This window comes from Scleropages formosus, chromosome 12 (genome assembly GCF_900964775.1).
Source record: "Scleropages formosus chromosome 12, fSclFor1.1, whole genome shotgun sequence".
Classification (NCBI taxonomy): domain Eukaryota; kingdom Metazoa; phylum Chordata; class Actinopteri; order Osteoglossiformes; family Osteoglossidae; genus Scleropages; species Scleropages formosus.
This window is the reverse complement of record NC_041817.1, coordinates 16,696,501-16,717,389: the sequence shown is the minus strand read 5'-3', so window position 1 is coordinate 16,717,389 and position 20,889 is coordinate 16,696,501. Positions and strand designations below refer to the sequence as shown.

Sequence of the window (20,889 nt, the reverse complement as noted above, 5' to 3'; positions counted from 1 at the left end):
AACCCTCATCACTACAGTACAACCAGGCTGTGACCCGACGGCCGCGGGAGCCGACTCTTAGCGATCACGGTGCGGCCACATGCTCTTTGCTTTCTGTAAAAGACTCATTTAAGGAGACAGCAATGGACGAAAGACTTGCTAAGTCTAATCCACTCCAGTAATTTCAATACAAAAAGATGTTTGTTTCAAGACTGAAAGGAAGGTTCGGTTTCTGCATGACCTTTGAAAACTTGTTTTGCGCACTGAGCTGGTGAGTCACCGTCTTCAACGTTCTTCGCTTTCTTTCGGTGTCACCTTAAAGCAAAATGGCAAATCAGTTTTTCCGCTGTCCTCCCGAGCTGCCAATACCACAGGGGCAGGCTGCGTTTGTTGGAAAGAGGTAGCCCAGAGAAACAGGTTTGGAAAAGCACACTTCAGTTTCCAACACAGAAATCATCTGACTACCTTCCTCATGTGACAACATACGGCAGCGCTTTTAAATTCTGGTGCACCGTAACTTTGGGGGAGGCCCGAAGCCAGGAAGTTGGTCGCATGAAGCGTAGAGCAGTGGCTCTCAGTGATTTCTCCTGTGCCGTAATCTCACATAGAGAGAGCGAGAGAGAGAGAGAGAGAGAGAAATAAGTGAATGAACCCCCACAAGGAAATGTGTAACGGAGGTAGGTGCGGTATTTCAGAAGGGGGCCCGGGGAGACCCTCAAGGTGTACTACACATTACAAAGCACTCTGGGTGAAGCCACATGCAGGATGTGCGTTGTCAGCATTGCACCATTTTGATGACCTTCTTTTGAGGTTGGCACACCTTAATGCACGCGGGGGGCGCGGGGGTGCAGGGGGGTTTGACCGGGTCCTGCTCTCCGGTGGGTCTGGGGTAGGAGTCCCGCTTGGGGAGCCTTGCGATGGATTGGTGTCCCGTCCTGGGTGCTTCCCCTCCCCCTCTAGCCTTGCGCCTTGTGTTGCTGGGTAAGGCTCCGGTTCGCCGCGACCCCGCTTGGGACAAGCGGTTTCAGTCTGTGTGTGTGTGTGTGTGTGTGTGTGTGTATGTGTGTCTCAGACAACTTAATGCACGTTGCAAGTGCACATCATTACTCATTGACACAAACGGACATACCTGTATGGCTGTGTGTCTCGGAGCTTCTACCGATTACCCAAAATGACTCACTTGATTTGTGGAAACTGTAGGTGCGGAAACAGACTAAAACAATTGATAAGGCCATAATACCGAGAAATGCTGGCTGATGTGGCAGAGCTCATCAGCCTGCAGAAGTTTCAAGACATATCTATATAGGCTGAAATAAACCGTCTTTCCTTAAGTTTTGAAATTCCTGAGCCCTGGCAAAAAAAAAGGGTTTTGGGTGCATTTTCATCGTTTCTAGAACGTTGTCCAAACCCCACCTGCGAACATATAGTGTGATTTAAAAGCATGGGACATGGATGGCGGGGTCTCAGGAGGACAAACGTAAGTCTTGATGCGTTTCGTGTAAAAATATCTGCTGTGCTCTACAGCTGTAAACCTGTAATGTTTTTAATACTGTAGAATGAGACTAAGTGCTAGTAAGGAAAATCAAAATAGGCTAGAAGTTAGAGTTTAAAGCATGTGGTTTATTTGTAGAGAGAAAGAGAGGCAGAGGAAAGGTAAAGGACAAAGCTGACGATCTCGGTGTTTACTACTAAGTAGGTCAACAAGATTTTCTGTTTCTTTTTTAGTATAACTATTGCCAAATTGGGGGGGAACGGTGGCACAGCTGGTTTGGCTGGGTCCTGCTCTCTGGTCGGTTTGGGGTTCAAGTCCTGCTTGGGGTGCCCTGTGATGGATTGGCGTCCCGCCCTGGGTGTGTTCCCTTCAGCCCCACACCCCGTGTTGCTGGGATGGGCTCTGGCTCACCGCGACCCCGCTTGGGATGAGCGGTTTCAGTCAACGTGTGTGTGAATGTGTTGCCAAATCCCAGTTTCCTTTTGTTGAATTCAAAAGCCACTGTTTAGCGTTTCTCTCACAATTTAATGTAAATATCAGCAAAACTCTACAGGTTGCACCCGGAACCTATTTTGAATATTTTTTTGAATATGAATTTTATACATGGTCAGCAATAAATGTAGGCAGGAACACATTTACAATACTTTCCAAACAAAAAAAAGAAAACAAAAAAGATACAACTACATTTTTTTTTGTCTTAGCGGCATCTTCTTACAGGTGCACGAGTGCAGTGCCAAAAGCTGAACATTTTTTGTATGACCGGTCAACAGAGGGAACCAAACTGCTCATTTTGACCTTCCATTTATTTCACCATTTCCCGTTGTATATGACTCAATGTTTGATTTGTTTGTGATGTTGTAGTATCAGTAATATCTGTAGAGCTAAAAATCCTCTCATTTGTACTGAACGCAGTTCCTGACATTTTGACACTTCATTAATAAAATACAGTGAAGCAGTTTTCTCATTTCCAGTCTATAGAACCTCTTACCACCCCCCCGCCCCCCCCCACACACACGCACACGCACACAATGTCTACAGCCACTCATCCCAGGCAGAGTTGCGGTGAACCAGAGCCTAACCCGGAAGCACAGGGCACTGGAATCGAGGGGGAGGGGACACACCCAGGGCGAGACGCCAGTCTGCCGCAGGGCACCCAAGCGGGACTCGACCCCCAGACCCACCAGAGAGCGGGACCCGGCCCTGTGCCGCTACCCTGTGCCCCCCCTCAGTTAAAAGAACTTAGTAAAAATTATAAGGAATGCTACTGAAGCTAGTGCATGGATAACTCTTCAGGACAGAAAGTAAATGTAGAGATATATACCACAAATCTGAGTACACATGGTGAAGCTGTTTTAATATTGAGTTTAATTCTCATAGTGACATTATATAAATGGCATCGGCATCAAATGCTGGTGTTTCACATTACTGGCATTGAGGCATAATGGAAAAAAGTTACAGCCATGTGCTTTACTGTTCTGTTGTTATGAAGAAAAACAAAAAAAAAAAAAAATGCAGGAAGCTTTGCTTAAAGGTTGAGTGAAACGGATGCGGGTTTCCTTTACCTCAGTTCGGCTGTAGTAAGGCTATAGAAAACATGGCTCTTCGTGATCTGTTGATAACCAACCAACAATACTCTGCAACTACTGCAATATGTTCTTGAGGTTCCAAACCGAAAAAAATCACGAAATGTGATCGTCACATAATTCATAGTTGTTAAAGCAAGGTCTGGGTATAAATTATGCGTGATCAAAAGATATAAAGTGAAACCGAGTCTGCTTTTTTGCACCGTTATCATAACTCCCAAGTTAAGTACTCAAGAATTTGTTCACTTAACTCTTCCAGATACAGCAAAAGCGAAAAAGAACAAAAAAAAAAAATCTTCCCATTCAATTTGGTTATATTTTCCTGCCAAGTAATGACTGGATGCGCAAATGCAGGTCACCTTCACCTCGGAACAAACAAGACGTTGTAGAAAACAGATCAGTCAAGAAAATAAAGTTAAAATAAGTGAAATGGAAAAATGTGTGTCTTTGAAAAAACCCTAATTCCGACGTTCATAATACGAGGAGCGAGTGCATGAGAAAATTATGTGAAAAATATAAAAATGGAGCATTGTAGCATTCAGCCATCAGAGAGGAGATGTGATTTAACAAGCCTTTACAATGGGAATACTGTCTTCCTTCAGACAAAGAAAATATCAAATGGATTAAACATTGGGTGAGAATCGCCCATTCCCACAACCAAATGTGAATCATTGTTGCCTCGCTCAGTCCCAGCAGTATTATCGAATAACTAAAATTAGATTGTATTGAGGGAGACTTGAAAGAGCATGACCTGCATTTGACTTTCAGTAACAATAACTGCCTTTCCATAGGTGCAAACCTTTTCCCTGCCTGCACTTGTTTTAGTATTCACAAAGAAAATTTAAAGATTACTGACAGAATTTACCCTTCTCCAGTACACCTGCACTGGATGTTTCCAGCAACACTTTGACACATGTATCCTGGAAATGTGATTGGATACAGGCTTCCTGGAATGATGTTCATTCAGCCAGTCAAAAGATCGTTAAGACAGTTTGATTTGTTGCCCTCTATATACCTTTTCATCCATACCCTAAATTTTATTTTTTTCTGAAGATAGAATGTATGGACTGTTCTTGCATAGATCAGAAAATATATCATATTGCTGTGGTCCACACCAGAAGCTCCCTCCACAAATATGTGCTAGATTCAAGTGTCCTTCTTACAATTTGACCTGTATCATAATTTGCATAAATTCTGGAAAATTTGATCACCTTTTTGGAACTTTTTGGACAGTGCTATATGACCTCTCTGCTTATTATAGTAACTTTTTGCCCTTACTTTGGCTTTTCCACATATACTGATTCTGACACTGTATTGTGACCCAGTTTTGATGTTAAGTAAAAAACTGCTATAATAACATATATGACATGTTTAATTAAATTTTAAATAGGTATATTTGTGTTAACTGCTCAGGTGTACGTAATATACTGACAAGTGTATATTTTATTTTTTCCAAAGTGTTCTTTTAGAGGAGGGTGCTGTGGCACGGTGCAGTGGGTTTGGCCAGTGCCCACTGTGTGGTGGGTCTGGGGTTCGAGTCCTGCTTGGGGTGCCTCGCGATGGACTGGCGTCCCGTCCTGGGTGCGTCCCCTTGCCCTGCACCCTGTGTGGCCGGGTTAGGCTCCGGTTCGCTGCAACCCCACTCGGGACAAGCAGTTTCAGACTGTGTGTGTGTGTTCTTTCAGAGTACCTAGACACCAAGTAGTGTCATCTTGTTTGTCACAAGAATTAGAAGACAATTTCTTTTGACAATGTAGTGCATTATGAATTGGGTCCATAAAATTGTGAAGAATCATAAGGTAGTAATTATTAGTGAGTGTTAGTAAGTTAGAGTTCATACATGATTACTGTTGACGGTGGTCATTCTGACAGCTGCCATGAGGAAAATATAATGCAAAAACAAAAATAAAATGATGAGTTGTAAACACTTGCAATGTTTAAGCCAGAAAGTACACAAAGGGACATATGCATATAGGGATATGTACAAAATCATGTTTCATGTTTGTCAAAGGGATAGTTGGCATTTTTGGCAGCTGAGTGTATGTTTTGGGTGGCTTTCAACTGCATAAGAGGGACAAAAAGGTAGGTAGGGTTAGGTTTAGGCTTAGGGTTAGGTGTAGTTGTAGGTGTTTGTGTGTGTGTGTGTGTGTGTGTGTGTGTCTTTTCTCATCAACAGGTAGAGCTGTGGAGATTTATTTATTGGCAAATGGCTGCAATCGACCAGATGATAATGAAGAAGGCTGACTAGACTCCAGAGACTTGGGGTTCTTGCTTGTGCTGGTTGGCGAACAGTGTGGATTTTCTTTTAATAATAAAAAATATGAGATATTATTCTCACCCACCATTAGCAAAACTGGAGAGGATTCTAGTAAGTAGTGTGTAAAACCTAAATGGTGTACTGTAATTAGTTCCTTGAAAATAAGAGTAAATAGCAAGAAAGTGCTAGAAAGGAGTGAGTGCCGTTTTCTTTTGCACAGTTTGTCTTTAGTCGGGAGCCAGGGTAGAATGGTGTATTTTTGTTTCATGTGCTACGATAGTTAGTCGTCACTAAGGGTAGGGTTTACTTTTGTTTGTTGTGTTGGATCACCCCAGGAGAGACGGTTTACAGGTTGCCCTCACTAAAGCAGACCAACTTCTGACTGTAAGGACTGATTCTATAATTTCTTTCTAGTGGTGGCCAGTTTCGAACCACCGCTGTGTTGAGGCCCAACCCTAGACTGGGCTCCAACAGTGGCCTTCAGTAGGACTGTGTCACATTTTAATCCACATTGTTAATATAACAATTTGATTTAAGCCAAAACATGAACTTCTAACCATGTTTTTTATATGAGAACATCATGGCAAAATCAACTGGAGCAAACTGTAGTGTTTTTGACATATTTTACACATTTATTACCTTGTTCGCCTATTGTGTTACACTTTGTTACAGCTGATTTCCACCTTGAAGCAGATTTAGTTCCACAATTAATTAAAAATACAACTTTATTTAGCATAAACCACTAAGGAGTAAAGACAACTTGAATGAATTTTAATGTTAAATTTAAACATTGTCAGGTGTTGTGAGGTGGAGCAGCTCAGAATTGTAGACAATCTCCCAGCAACCACTTCCACTATTAAGAATATTATGAACATGTTAATTACTCCAAATGCTTGAAAATCTGGATCTGGTTTTAAAAATGCTTTGTACAATCACTAGGAAGCTGTGAACGGCACTACGGTGGCACAGCGAGTAGCGCTGCTGTCTCACAGCACCTGGGTGGTGTGAGAGGACATGGGTTTGAGGCCCGCTCAGTCTGTGTGGAGTTTGCATGTTCTCCCCATGTCTGTATGGGTTTCCTTTGGGTGCTCTGGTTTCCTCCCACAGTGAAAAGATGTGCTGTTCAGGTTCCCCCATAGTGTGTGAGTGACAGAGAGAGTGTGTTCCACTGATGTATGGATGAGTGAGCCATTGTAAGTAGTGTATCTAGCAGTGTAAGTCACCTTGGTACATAAGGTGTGTGGGCTGATGACATTACATAGAGTTCATGGTTAGCTGCTTTGGAGAAAAGTGTCTGCTAAGCGAATAAATGTAAATGAGCAGCTGAAAAAAAGTGCCGAAGCAGTGGAAACTCCCAGTGCTACAGTCGCATGAAGGCTGAAAAACCGAGTCACAACACAAAGATAGATGATTGCATGTGTATTTGTAAGTGCAATAAGAACATTACTAAACGTTTCACTTATTTTCAGATCTTGTACTCTCTGCATAAATGGTGTGCCCTGCCGCTAATCGGGTAAAGCTAAATTTCATGAAGATGAGTGAGCCGCATTGGTCACCCATCAACTATAGTGTTTTTCATATTTCAACAATTCACCAGTTTAATTTCACAGCTCACTGCTGAGCAGCCAGCATCAGTGTGATGAAAAATAAATCACCAAGGAAACAGGAAAAATTACATAAAACCTCCTTCATGTCCAGTTTTGAATTCTCAGAAACCTCCATATACTGACAGCCAGAATCTCAGGCTGAGAGAATATCTGATGCCATTCTAAAAATGGGTGCTAAAATCAAGCCTTCAGTTCAGTGACAACAAATCTGGAGGCCAATAGATATGCAGCTCCATGTGGGCAGCAAATCACCCTTTTCAAACGGCTTGAAGAAGTACATGCCAAAAAGCCGGAGACGTAGGAAAATTGACTCAAGTAAATTGGTTAGAGCCAAAACTGCTATACACACAGTGGCTACAGTGACAGAAATACATTATAAAAAGAAACAAAAAAGGCAGGATAATATCAGCATTGCAAATTTCTATTATTAGCATTTGGTTCCGTGCATCAAGTAGGTCGTTGATGTTCTTACACCTGTGGACTGCCTCTTTAGTTTGGGCTTTTGGGTTTCAAGTAGAGACTGAGATGGTTGTTGCAAAACATTGATTTCTTTCACTTGGCCTTTCCACTGTTGATTCTGAGGTGTGCTTCAGATCACTGCTGTGAAAGGTTTACCTGCAGCAAAGTCACAGTCTGGCAGAGGTAGGCAGGTGTGTCTCAAAACGTCGATTTTACACTCTAAAAAATTGTCATTGTCTTTTGCATTTTGCTAATTCCAGATGGCAGCGTGCTGCTTTAGGCCGTTCTCCCGGAAACATTTCTGAATGGCTTGTTGCATATTTATGTGTAGATGTGTAATTGTGGAGTTGGAGACTTGGTGATCCCAAGATGCAGCCAAACTCTACAATTTTCCCATTGTAACAGCTACTTGAACGATGAACCTCGGTGCAGCAAGCGGTAGGGAACAAACTAGGTTTGCTTGAGACTTTCATGTCTGCAGTTATGTCTCCTTCTCTCAGTGTAATGCATAAATTGTACTTTTGCTGAGATGTACGCTGCTTTGGACAAAAGCGTCTGCTAAATGAATAAATGTAAATGTAAATGTACTATGTATGGCATCCCCCAGCATCTTTCTCACTGTGCTTGGGAACTGCTGCATCCTCTTCCTGGCATGATAACCATTCGCAATAAACACAGCCACTATTTGCTTTTCATCTTTCTGATTACCGCTCACCTGGCAAATTGTATATTACACTTCAGGCATTTTTTTGTACCCAGTACAAGACTTTTGAAGGATGTCAGCTATTTATGTCTTTGCATTTGTCAGTTCCTTGCTTCCCTCCAAGGTGATGGAAGAAACAACCACTCTGCATGTGTATTATTTTATTTGTACACCCCGGTAAAACAATCAGCGCCAGCTGGTACCACAATGCTTAGAGCTGCTGTCTTTGGACCCAAAGGTTGCAGGTTTGAATCCCACCACCACTGGCAGTACCCTTCAGCAAGGTATTTACCCTGAAGTGCTCCACCAAAATTACCCAGCTATGAAAATGGGTCATTAAGTGTAAATAGCTTAAATTGTAAGGTGCGTTTGGAGAAAAGCACCAGCTAAATTAATAACTGTAAAGAAAAGTTATGAAAGGAAAAAAAATCATTATATTTATTGATCGGGCTGACGCTTTTCTCTAAAGCAACTTATAGTGTTAAGCTATTTACAATTGTTTACCAATTTACAGAGCTGGGTAATTTTAGGGTAATAAGTTCCTGCAAACCTGGGCCCAAAGGCATCAGCACTAAACACTAAGCTACCACTATTCAAGAAAACTTTTCTAAGAATGAGTCTGTTACAATAAATGAGGAAAATTGTCCCATAAGTTTGGGTATAAAATATACTCCTCTTACATTTATTCATGTAGCTCATGCTTTTCTCCAAAGCACCTGACAATGTTAATATACTTAGAATTATTGACCCATTTTATACAGCTGGTTAGTTTTACTGGAGCAATAGGGTAAGTACCTTGCTCAGGGTACCACAGCTGGAGGTGAGACTCGAACCTGCGACTTTTGGGTTCAAAAAAAAGCAGCTGTAACCACTACACTACCAGCAGCTCTTTTCTTTCGTAATACTATATAATATAGTCGGATTTGTGTACATGAAATATAAAGTCAGTGTATATATATATAGAAATCAATCAGTATGGATAAGAAATAAAATAATCGCATTTTTAGGGTATACATATATTTGTGGGGGAAATTCAGAGAAACTACGCTCCTCTTCATCTGATTTGCAATACTTTTTAGCGAATGTATTTTTTTTCACGATATGGATGCTGTGACTCCCTCCCTCCGTCCGGACGGGGGTACCGCTGCTCCAGGCCCTCCCCGCCCTTCCCGGCCTCGTCATCGCACTGGCGTCGCTGATTAGCGGAGGCCGGTTTCTGGGCCGGACAGGAAGCGCGGCGCAAGGAGGAGGACGGAGGAGGACGGAGGCGGAGAGGGAGCCGCGAGCCTTAGTGCCCAGCGCGAGGGGCACCATGAGTCAGGGTGGCGGCCAGCTGCGGCGCGTGGACCCACTGAGGCGCCGGCTCTCGGTGTGACAGATTCATAACACGTATAACTCAACGTATCGGCTACGCTCCTGGATTTGACTCACGGGTTGATTTTTAAGGTATTTTTTTATTGAGGCATTTTTATTCAGGAAAAACGGGGGAGAAAATCATATATTATGTCATATGGCAATGCCAGCGTGAATACTAAAGCCGCGGTTTTTATTTATTTATTTATTTTTTTTACAGTGGGTAAACAGATTTATGTTACGTTTATATCCAGTTTATGAACGTATTTTGTTGTTTTGAATGGAGGTGTGGTTTTTTTGTGGACAGTTTTCGTGGTGAAATTCATTGCTAGTAGGACGGGGGAGGTTCTCGTGGCCGTGGGGAAGCGGCACGAGGAACCCTGCTGCGGGCGGCGCGTGGTCGCGCGCGTCCCACCGAGCGACTCCCCTTTCTTCCAGCAACAAAAACGGTAATGGGAAATTGTCTGTTGTTTTAATCATGTCCGTTAGTTGTGTTGTGTACCGCTGAAGGCGGGCGGGTCGGACTGTGCGTGAATGTCTGTTGTTGAGGGCGGAGAATCACCGTGTGTTCCTTCTGTGGGGAAGCGAGGGAACAGCCCACGGACGGACACGGGGGGGGGCACAGGGCACAGGCCTCTGTGGACCGGCACCGCGGGACACGGCGTAAAATAACGGCAGAAATACGTAGGTATTCCTGAGGAGAATGTGACCGAGGGGCGCCGTGTTCGTGTGGGACCCGTAGCTCCGTCCACATCAGGATCATCATGTGTTCCCGTGGAGACGCGGCGCCTGGGCGTGTTCCGCCGCTTCTTCGCGTCCCACCGTCCTTTCACACCCGTTTTCTCGGGGCTCGGCAAAGCGGCCGCGGTCGAATGGTGAAGGGGGCTCCTTCGACGCGGTTTTATTACGGTCTTTGTGTGTGTGCGCGCGCGAGGGAGCAGCAGGCAGCCGCCGGTCTCCGCCCTGTCCTCCTGGCCCGGGGCCGATATAGTGGACAGGTGGTCCCCGCGGGTACACACCCAGTTTCCTCAAAAAAAAAAAAAAAATAAAAAAAAACGGCTCCTCCTTTCCACATGCACAGCTCGAAAACGTTCACCTGAGGTAAATCTGATTACATTCTATTTTTTTTTGTCCCCCCCCCGCTTGGAGAACGATGTGATCCAAGATCTTCTTTTGCAAACGCGAAAAGCCGCACTGAAGGATGTTCAGACTGCAGCCTTTGCGTTTCCCATTATGAGTCCCCTTCCTCCAGCGTACCGGCCCTCGCCACCCAGATGGTTGGTGATGACCTTTGGTAAATATGTCAATCCCTTGGGGTTTTCAGTGTTATCAGCGTGTGCTCAAAATTGCATGAGTACAGTTCAGCAGAAGGGCTGTGTGTGTAGTGCATCACCGGGGGTGTTTCGGGGCGTGTATAATCCGTTATATAGCTGTATCGCCCACCCATGAACGAGGTAGGGTGGGCCACGCGGAGTAGTTGTTTCCCCGCTCATCTCCACCCACCGTGAAGTATGCTCTAGGCAAAAATGCAGCTGTCAGAAGAGCTCCCTAAATCACAGTGACAGCCGTATCGCTGTAATAGCAGCAGCCACAAGGGAACTCCGTGATGTCATTGACCAGGACCTCGCTCTGATTCAACCTAATGGGCTCCTTTTTGTGTGTGTGTGTGTGTGTGTGTGTGTGTGTGTGTGTGTGTGTGTGTGTGTGTGTGAGAGACAGAGAGTGCAAGAGAGACCCAATAAGGGAGCATTTGTTGTGAATGGTCAGAAGCGCACGCGACCACGTCGCTGGGGTAGTATACGGTCCAGAGTGGAGCTGTACTCCATCCGGCTTGTCATATTGCATTCCTAATACATCATTCAGGCTCAATTGTTGTAGCCTTATCACTTGTGAAATTGTTTGTCCGCACTGTACTACTGGCAGAGAATGTGAAGCAATTTCAAACCATGTCAAAGCTGTACAACCTACACACCTGAAATGCTACTTGGAATGGCAGAAAGCTTGAACTCAATAGAAAATATCCAAAATCTTCAAAAGGAATTCTTTAGTTAGCCTTGGGGATAGAGCAACAAGGCATATTTTTGGACTGAAATCTTTGTGTGTCACTTTGCCAACTGGAAATCTTTCTCCAGTCTTCACACCCACCCCTATTTGGGTCATTGGCAATTCTGTTTCCATCCACCTGCAATTTCTGTTGCTGCTGATCCTAAAAGACTGCATTCAAGTATGATTTTCTAGGCTGCCTACATTTAAGGGTACATATCTTTTAACTAAGATTAAATTAGTTTCAGAGCACATTACTGGAAAGCAGGAGCTGAAAATGAGGAAACTCTCTGGGTGCCATATGGCTGAGGTCCTGACAATCCTCTTAGGTTTGGGAACTAGATACAGTGCTGAATCTACTGTATTTACACATACAAGTCTGAGCCTGATTAAGGCTGTGGTGAAAGTTTCTCTGGTCGTTGGTACACACAGATGCTACTAATGTAAGGTGTAGGTAATGTAAATGTCCGTCTGTCCGTCCCCCCATGGGAATGTATGTTTGTTCTGCAGTTGCTGGCATGGTCTGCCACGTCATAGTTGTGTTGTTAGAATGTTAGAATATTTTAAAAGTTTCTGCAAGCATGCTGAAGTTAGCTGGTACATGCTTCCCAGAGTGCAGGATTTAAGTGCTGATGGGTCTGTCTGGTACCTGAGAGTCACTAGTTGCTAGGAGTGACTCATCTTGTCACTCCTAGCAACCCATAACTCGCAGACACCTAACAGACTTAATGAACCTTTCTGCTCAGTGGAATGAAAAAAATTACCTGTTGGGCGCTTTCTGGCCACAAGCAGCAAATGATAACAACCCAAATGATCAATGCAGTGATCTCGACTGTATAACCGTCTGCTTCTTTGCTGAAACATCACTCTGAACAGCTGCTTGTCTAATGAAGGATTGTGGTGGTCTGGAGCAGTCAGTGGATATTAACTTGCATTGAAAGGTACAAATGACCGTAAATATTTAATAAAGTATAATTTAACAAATTACATGTTGGCTGTTTTCAATCCACTCTTGGAAATCAGTTGCCGCATTGTATCATAGAGGTGACCAGGCAATGCTATTTGTAGAGCCTTCGGTGGATTGAAGTCCAGGTTCTTGAATGCACCATGTACTGTCTATCTGTGGTCTTTTTAAAGCTTCCTATTGTTAGTGGATAGTGAAGTAAGAATCTCTAGCTCTCTCCATGGCTTCCTGTTGTTGAGTGACACCTGCATGGAGAAAACACTGAATTGGTGAGATATTGAGCCTTTTCTCATTTAGGTGTCTGTTCCTTCTGTCTCCCCAGAACTAGGAGCTGGATTTCTGAAAAGGGAATCTTACACCTAACAAGGTGGTCACACTATTCCATAGACAGAGTGAATGCACTTTGTGCTGGAGGTTCCTGATGCTAATCTAAAAACTCTTCTTCAGACATCTGAGGAACTTGCTCGATTTGATTTGGTGGGAGGGTATCGGTATTTGTCTATCCTGTGTTTTATGCACCCACTTGAACGATGACCCTCGGTGCAGCAAGTGGTAGGTAACAAACTAGGTTTGCTTGAGACCTTGTCTGCAGCTATGTCTCCTTCTCCATGTAATTCATAAATTGTACTTTTGCTGAGATGTACGTCGCTTTGGACAAAAGTGTCTGCTAAATGAATAAATGTAAATTTCATTCAGGATAGGTGTCTGAACGTAAAGAATGATAGATGTGCTGTTTGAGCCCTATTCCTTTTACTTTTGAGTGGAAAATATGTAAGTACAGCTGATGTCCCTAAAGGATTTCAGATTTTAATAGATTTTTTTTTTTTTTTTTTGGGGGGGGATGTGCTGGAAAACTGCTGCTCTTAACACGTCTCTATTTTAGTCAGTTGGATGTGAAGACGAGCTTAAAGTTGAAAGAGGATCTGTCTTGTTGGAACTTTTCTGTGGTGTATATATAGTATCTATAATAGCACTGCTAACCACTGGCTAATGACACAACACAGTGTATAACAGGGAACACTATATATAATGGAACTGACTTATGTTAGGCTCTTGTTGGGGCAAAAATTGTGACATTGTGAATTGTATTTGAAAACTTAAGTTTAGCCCTTTTTACTGTAATCTCCACATTTTCACTTTCTACTAAATTAATCATCTGTTACAACACAATTTTTCCACTGCATAAGTACAACTACATGCTTCTCAGCTTCCTGTCCCATAGTGGTGGATCACAAATGGATGACATTTGTACAGGTCTTACTGGTCTTTGTAGTGTTTTCTTTTTTTCCTATGCCTTACTTCATTTTCCTATCACTAGCCCACTGCAGGCCTCATCAAAGAGGAACCCATCTATCCTTTTTACTAGCTGGGACTTTGAGATGCAAGGCAGAGGTGATTGTGAAACCGGAGCTTGCTCGAGAAGATAAAATTACAACACCTTTATTTTCCAGCTTTCCCTTTAAAATGCTTGAGGTTAATTGGTTATTTTTTAAGTGAAGGCTGCAGTGTGTATGAGACTATGGTCCAGTGTTCCTGCATGTTTCAGAGAGTGGTGTTGTAATCCTTAATTAATACTCAATCTGGACCTCGTAAGAAGGATCAGACACTTGTGGACATGGGTAAAATCAGCCTGGCCAGCACTTGTTTGAAAGCATGGAAACGGGCTATCCAGTGTCCATGTGTTTGTGAGCCACTAAGGAGCTTACAATTATTGAGCACTATTAGGACAAAACCCAGCTGTTTCAGCTCTGGTTGTTGTAAGGTACTCTCTCAGCTCTGTGCAGATGGTTTACTGTATTCTTAGCTGCTTTACTTGCCTGTTGGTGTTGTATGCATTGAGACTTGATGGTATGCATTCAAAGCTGGCTTAAAGTAATAGTAATAGGCATACATTGCTTATCCATATAGGTGAAATGATGTAATACATGAAAGGTAGCTGTGTTGGAAAATGGAAACAAATGACAAAGAATGGAGATATAACAGTATAAATTTAGATGTAAATTAATTTCTGGTTATATATTTTTGCAATTTATGAAAATGAAATTGAAGTCTTTTGTGTAAATGAGGACAAGTGATTGAGAGAGCAGCAGATGTGTGAGGAGTACCCCATGTTTCCTGACTGCTTATGTTTTGTATGGCCTTTATTGCCCCTAAATCCAGAGGTCAGAGGTAAGAATTCCTCGTGAGGGGAGCTGTGATAGTGGAATTCTAACCATAGCCATGGGGATGGCCTGGTGTAGGCGATGTGCTGGGTTTGGTAAGTGGTTCCCCGCCCTGGTCCTGACAGTTTACAGGTGTTCTAGCGCTGTGAACCGCTATTATTCAGGATCAGAATTATTTTTTTTTTGAACTCATTGATCTATTACTGTAGTCACATGACAAGTTAACGTCACATCTTGGCTGGAGCTTAAAAGTGTCATGTTTCTAGCCTTTGATTAATGTATTGTGAAAGTGCCATTTGGGGTACCAGCCAAAATTAAGATTTTAGGGTGCAGTATGACTAAACTCCCTCCCCCCCAAACATCTTTCTTCATTTTCCAGTGCTGCCATTGACTGGTTTCCTCCCTTTTCAGACGAATCCATTGCATTGGGGGAGTCGAGTGGTCTGTCACTGTGTCAGCATGCCACGAGTTCCTCGCATACTGAGGATGTGCACATATGGTCTTCCAAGAAGTGATAGATGTTGCTAACAGTCAGTCATAGTATTCCACAACAGATTTCTGCACAATATCAGCAGTTTTGGTAAATTGTTGTATAAATGTTTTAAACCATATCAGTAATTGGCAGACCCATGTTTGAGACTTAAGCCTACCACCCATTATGTGTCAGGTTCTTGTTCCAGCTTATGGGTCTGCAGTTCACCAGGAATGTGATGTGAACACCTTCTGTGCTCTTGCTTTAGCCTGTGGAATGGTACTGTAACCATGGTTACGATTCATTGTTAGGTTTTTTTAAGGTGTCTGTCAGCGAACACCACCGGTTTCCCCTGTGTCCTTAGCTTTGGAATGAAATTTGGTGCACAAATTATGTTTTCAGTATTTCCATAACGCCACCCTCCAAATGGCAGAAAGCACAAAGGGTGGAGATCACACACACTCCTCTGATGCAAATTTACAAACACAATCAGATATCTGCATGTTGACGATGCCTGTGCGAATCTCACAGGGCCTCTGACCAGCACTAGCTATTAATGGAGAAGCTGTCCATCTCTGAAGCATACTGCTGGTTACACTTGGTGCACATAATGTATTGTCCAACCAGTATGGAAGAACTGTGGCAATGGCAAGGGAAGGATGGCATAATGTAGGTCAAGCCCATATCACAGTCTGAACTCATGGTGAGACCTGAGATGCTGCTGAACCCTGGCTTTTATTTGTATAGCTGGAAATATATGATAGCTTGTTTCTGCAGCAGCAACATTGTTTTAGTCTGAGGAAATACTGCCTTTGCTAAAGGGAGCTTGTTACCCTGCTGTGTTTTCCATCCCTTCATGTTGTCATGCAATAAACTGCTGTGGCGTATCAGTAGAGAATGCCTTCGGAGGACAGTAGCGTGAAGAGCCCTTCATCACCCCCTTTGGCCAACGTGGACTGACTGACTGGGGGAGATGGTAGGTTCACACAGCTCTCATGTCACCGTGGGAACATTCCTACTGCTGTGTGCTGCCTAATTCCCACCATGTGTTTGGAGCCAGAGGAGCTCTGAGTTGACCGTCAATACCGTGCAGAAAATGCTTGGTTTCCATCCCCCCAACAATAGGGAAGTGTGAAAGCACTGCTACTGCATAATGAGGGCCAGATTTTGAGTCTCTTAAGTTTGTTTGAATGCAGAAATGGCCTGAGTTCCTTCTCTTTCTTTGCTATGGTTGATACAGCCCAAATAACTGGGCCCTCACACCATTAAACTAGAACTGAAGTTCCACTGGGTCCCAGGAGGGGATGAGCAGGTATAAGAGTAGGAGACTAGCAGCGATCACTCTTCTGCGTGTTATCTTACCCGGGCGGCTGCCTCCAACCTTTCCGAGGTATGCATGCGGGTCAATAGTAATATGCTTTTGCACTTATGCAGATGGATCTCATTGATCCCATGACCATGTTTCTTTGTTTCTACATGTCTGACTGCAGCAGTCTGGTTCAGGGTTAAGTTTATCCTCATGAGATTAATGAACATCATTTCTCAAACTGATTTGTTGCACAATTTGAAATTATTACTGGGTTGCTTAATGTGCCATTATATTAAGTTACAGATTACCAGGAGGGTTAAGAGTCATATGCATTTCCTTTCTGCGAGTCATTTAATGACTTCACCTTCTGTAATAATATTATACCTGAAATCTTCAACAAGGGCAATATGAAAGAGCACAGGAGAAGCTGTAGAGGAATGGGCGGCATGGTGGCACAGCGAGTAGCGCTGTTCTCACAGCGCCTGGATGGTGCGAGAGAGCATGGGTTCGATCCCTGCTCAGTCTGGAGTTTGCATGTTCTTCCTGTGTCTGCGTGGGTTTCCTCCCAGAGTCCAAAGTCATACTGTACAGGTTCACCCATAGTGTACGAGTGACAGAGTGTGTGTGTTCCACTGACGTATGGATGAGTGATACATTGTAAGTAGTGTATCTAGCAGTGTAAGTCACCTTGGTGAATAAGGTTTGGGCTGATAACACTACACAGCGCTCATTAGAAGTTCTTTTGGAGAAAAGCATCTGCTAAGTGAAGTAATGTAAAACTTTGTTAGGAGGATTGTCTGCCCAAGCAATGGGAGGAGTTTTGTTCTGTTTTTGGTTGTTATTTTTTGCCTGCGTTGTGCACGTGTTCTACTGCACATAATTAAATTGTTACAGATCTTAAAGGACTTGTTCCAATCTCTGACCCTTGTCTGTTGCAGCGATTCATCTTATGTCTCTGCAGACACATGGTCTAAAGACTTTCTGTGGTTCTTCCTCTCCACTAGCCTGTTTTACCATTTATCTGACACTTACTGTATTGTGATGGTGGGTAGTGAGGAGGGTTGGTGTGTTTTCTTTTGCTTGTTTGTACCTTTGCTAGGCATAGCTGTTCGCATCGACTGTTGCTATTCATGTAATGGGTTCTATGAGAACTTCAGGACGTGCTCCATCTACTTGGAGCATATGTCCCTAAATACTAATGGTTGGCACAATTAAATTCTTCCACAAGGTAAGGAAGGATTTTGGGGTACTTTGTGTGAGTGCATCTGCTTTGCCCAATACAGCTTCCATAGAGGCTCCTAGCCATGGCCCATTCCACAGCACTCATTTGAACATGTCATACCTCCCCATTGCCGGCCCCCGACAACACACACGTAGTGCAAAGGGCCTTACTGCTTCCATCACTGAAATAGCATGCTGGAGAAGGCTTGGAGGCAGCCAGATGGCTGACTGTTAGATGTGTCCTCTGCTACACTGTGTAATCTGGAACTTTATATTGCCTGGTTATTTGTGATCTGGGGTGATTATATGTCTGAACAGCCTTTAAGCCTTTTGTAGAAGTGATATGACTGCATTTAATCTCTGAAAATGTCATTCTTCGTGTGTTCCTGGTAATGCAGTAAATGAAAACATTTCTAGAGATTGGCTACAGTAACTTTGTCATTTTGGACTCTGAACCTACAACCTTCAAAGACCTGTCCTGTCCATCCAGCTATATTTTAACTTTTTTGGAGTTGTTCAATTTCTAAAACAAGTGCAGAATGGATCACTTTAATGTCTGTGACATCACTTCCTACTGTATTTACTCTATCTGGAGCATCTCATTATATTGGTTCTTTACAGCTCTTTACCATTGGTTATATTAGCCATGACAAAACCAATGTGGTCTCCCTCGAGGTTCACAACGTGAACAGCTACAGTGTGTAGTTATGGCCAAAGGATGTTGACTCCAAAGTGGAGGAAGGAACTCTGTGCACACAAACCTATAAAGGGTCATTATTGCTAAGCTGCAGTGTGGAGCTCAGCATAAAATAAAATGCTGGAACCTTTTGTCCTTTAATTGACCACTATGTTAGGTTTTATTTTTTCTTTGCAAAAATCAGATGGCTGATGGTACGTTCTTGATTTTTCACTCGTCTGCAGTGGTAGCACTACCTGACTGTGAGTGAAGTGATCCATTCTATCACGAGCCAGCACTATTTTTACAGCCATTGTGTTCTATATGTCCCCCTGAGAATAACATCTTATCTCAGAATAACTCTGAAAACTGTAAGACTGAAACAATGCAATATGTAACAGTAAGTACCAGACCCAGGAACTGCTTTGAATTAAAATGAGTTGTAAAACATATGTTTACAGACTGTAAGAATATCATGCCCTGAAGAAAAAATCAGACTGGCAGTGGAGTCTTTGCAGGTGTCTGTGCGGTTAACTTGGAATTTGGGGTGTGCTATGCATTTGATTGAAGTCTTGGTGTGGAAGGTCATATTCCTGTACAGAAGGTATCTAGAACATCCAGTGTCTAGATGGTTCTGAGTGAAGGACCATTCTGGTGTCCACCCAGAATCCAATTATATTGTCAAACTATATTTTCAAACACAATCATCTGCTTAACTGCTTGTTGTAGGGGACTCTATCCTAACCCTGTTGAACCAGTGACACACACCTTGATATAAATGGGTTTGCCTTCTGGGGTGTGGTTCTTTGTTCTGAGCCTTTAGATAACGCTTCTGCTGAACCTTGGATCCTGGTGACTTGACACCTGGCGGGTCGGTTATCTTCTGTATTAGTGGCTTCCGTTTTATAAGAAGATCATTGTCACTCAAGTGACAACAATGTTGGCCGTGACATTAGTCTGGCATAACCTCCCATCCTGTCTGTACAGTTCTCCGGTCCTGCATTCCATCACTCTTCCTGCTCAGACAGGAAACCGTTGCCTCCAGCTGCATGGCATGGCAGTGGCAGGAAGCCGGATGAGGACTTGTAGCCCCTGGGGGTAATGGAAACTGTGGGTGCTGCTGGAAGGTGTATCTAGTGAGGGAAGGTTATGAATTACACTCAGCTGTATATCAATGGGCTCATCTGCTCCAAGAGGAGCTCTGTGGAGTTTGGCTTCCATGGTGGCACTCTGTGACATGGCAGCTGTGAAGGTGATGGACCTAGGAGCCATCCTACACGCACATGAAAATCTCATTGTAGTTCCACACTGCGGGATGTGACTCAGTGGGGTTCCTGTACTTCAACCTCAACATTGATTCTGTTTCAGGCAGGCGCTTATGCAACAGGTTCTTTGCTGTGAGACCCTGCTTGGGACAAGCGGTTGTAGACGTGTGTGTGTGTGTGTGTGTGTGTGTGTGTGTGTGTGGTATTTTATTGCACGAATATTGAATTGTATATTGTGATTGCAAGCATGTTTGAACTGTTTGCCTTTTGTTTACAGTTGTTGGTGGTTTTGTGTTTCAGCTTTGTTGCATGAAGTGTGTGTTTGATTTAGTATAGTCTAAAAATGTGTTTAGGTTTGAACAGCCTGTAAAGTTATAGTATTCTGTGGTTTTTATTGAGGAATGATGTGTTGTAGCTGTTTTTAAAATGACTAATTTATCAAATAAGGCAGGATGTTTTTTTTGTAGGAAAATGTCACTGTTCATTGAGGTCTGTACAGTTATTGTTAATGAAAGGATTTTGTTTTCATGTATGTTTTAAATGTACAGGACAGTTATAGTGTGGAATTAGTTAAATCAAGTTATTGGGAGGGTGTAAGGAGGTCTATAATAAAGTTTTTGTTTTTTGGTTTGGGGAAAAAACAGAGTGAAAGTAGATGAGAAATAATGCATCCAAGAGGAAAAAAGTGAATGAAAGAGCACACTAGGCTGATATGGTGGTGTACTGGGTAACATTGGTATGTCAGAGCTCCATGAACTTTTTAGTCAAACATGGGTTTGAATGCAACTGTCTGGACCTTGGGAGTTCTCCCTTTGTGCCATTTCCTCCCACAGCCCATGTTAATTTCTGGTTCATTAGTGACATTAAATTGCCATTAGTGCATGTGTGTCTATGACATTACCCCTCTCCCTTCCTGGGTCAGACATCAGAACACTTGGGGCTGTGATCCTCTCTCAGCTGTCTCCTGCAACCACTCCTGGTCTGTCTGGTTGCCACAGACCCTCCCTGGGGCTCTTTACCTAAACATCCATCTCTGTCAGCAGACTGAGTGGATTTAAAAAATAATAAGCTGCACAGTCTCCCGCAACATTTGAATTGCAAAACTATGACTGCTCAGCACAGCAGGGGTTCTGCCATGGTAAGTGAAAGGGACATTGACTTGGCCTGTGTCCAGTCAGGGTCATTAAGTTTTTACTGTAGTGATTGCGACTGCACCTTTAGTGACCGGAAGTGAGGCTATTCTAGGAGAAACAGAGAGAGAGGGGGGCCTTTCATTGTCTGCATGCCAGTTGTGGGGCAACAGAATGGCTCATAGGAGGTAATTTTTAGCCTGTAATTGTACTT

General features: G+C 43.3%; 1 protein-coding gene across 3 annotated transcripts in view; it reads left to right on the top strand.

Annotated features, from left to right (window-relative positions):
- Positions 1–9,312: 9,312 nt before the first annotated feature.
- Positions 9,313–20,889, top strand: part of raph1a (Ras association (RalGDS/AF-6) and pleckstrin homology domains 1a) — a 45,050-nt gene continuing 33,473 nt past the window's right edge. For all 3 annotated transcript variants that reach the window (XM_029256806.1, XM_029256807.1, XM_029256805.1), the window contains exon 1: positions 9,313–9,526. The gene's annotated coding sequence lies outside the window, so the exon portion shown is untranslated. The remainder of the gene's footprint in view (positions 9,527–20,889) is intronic.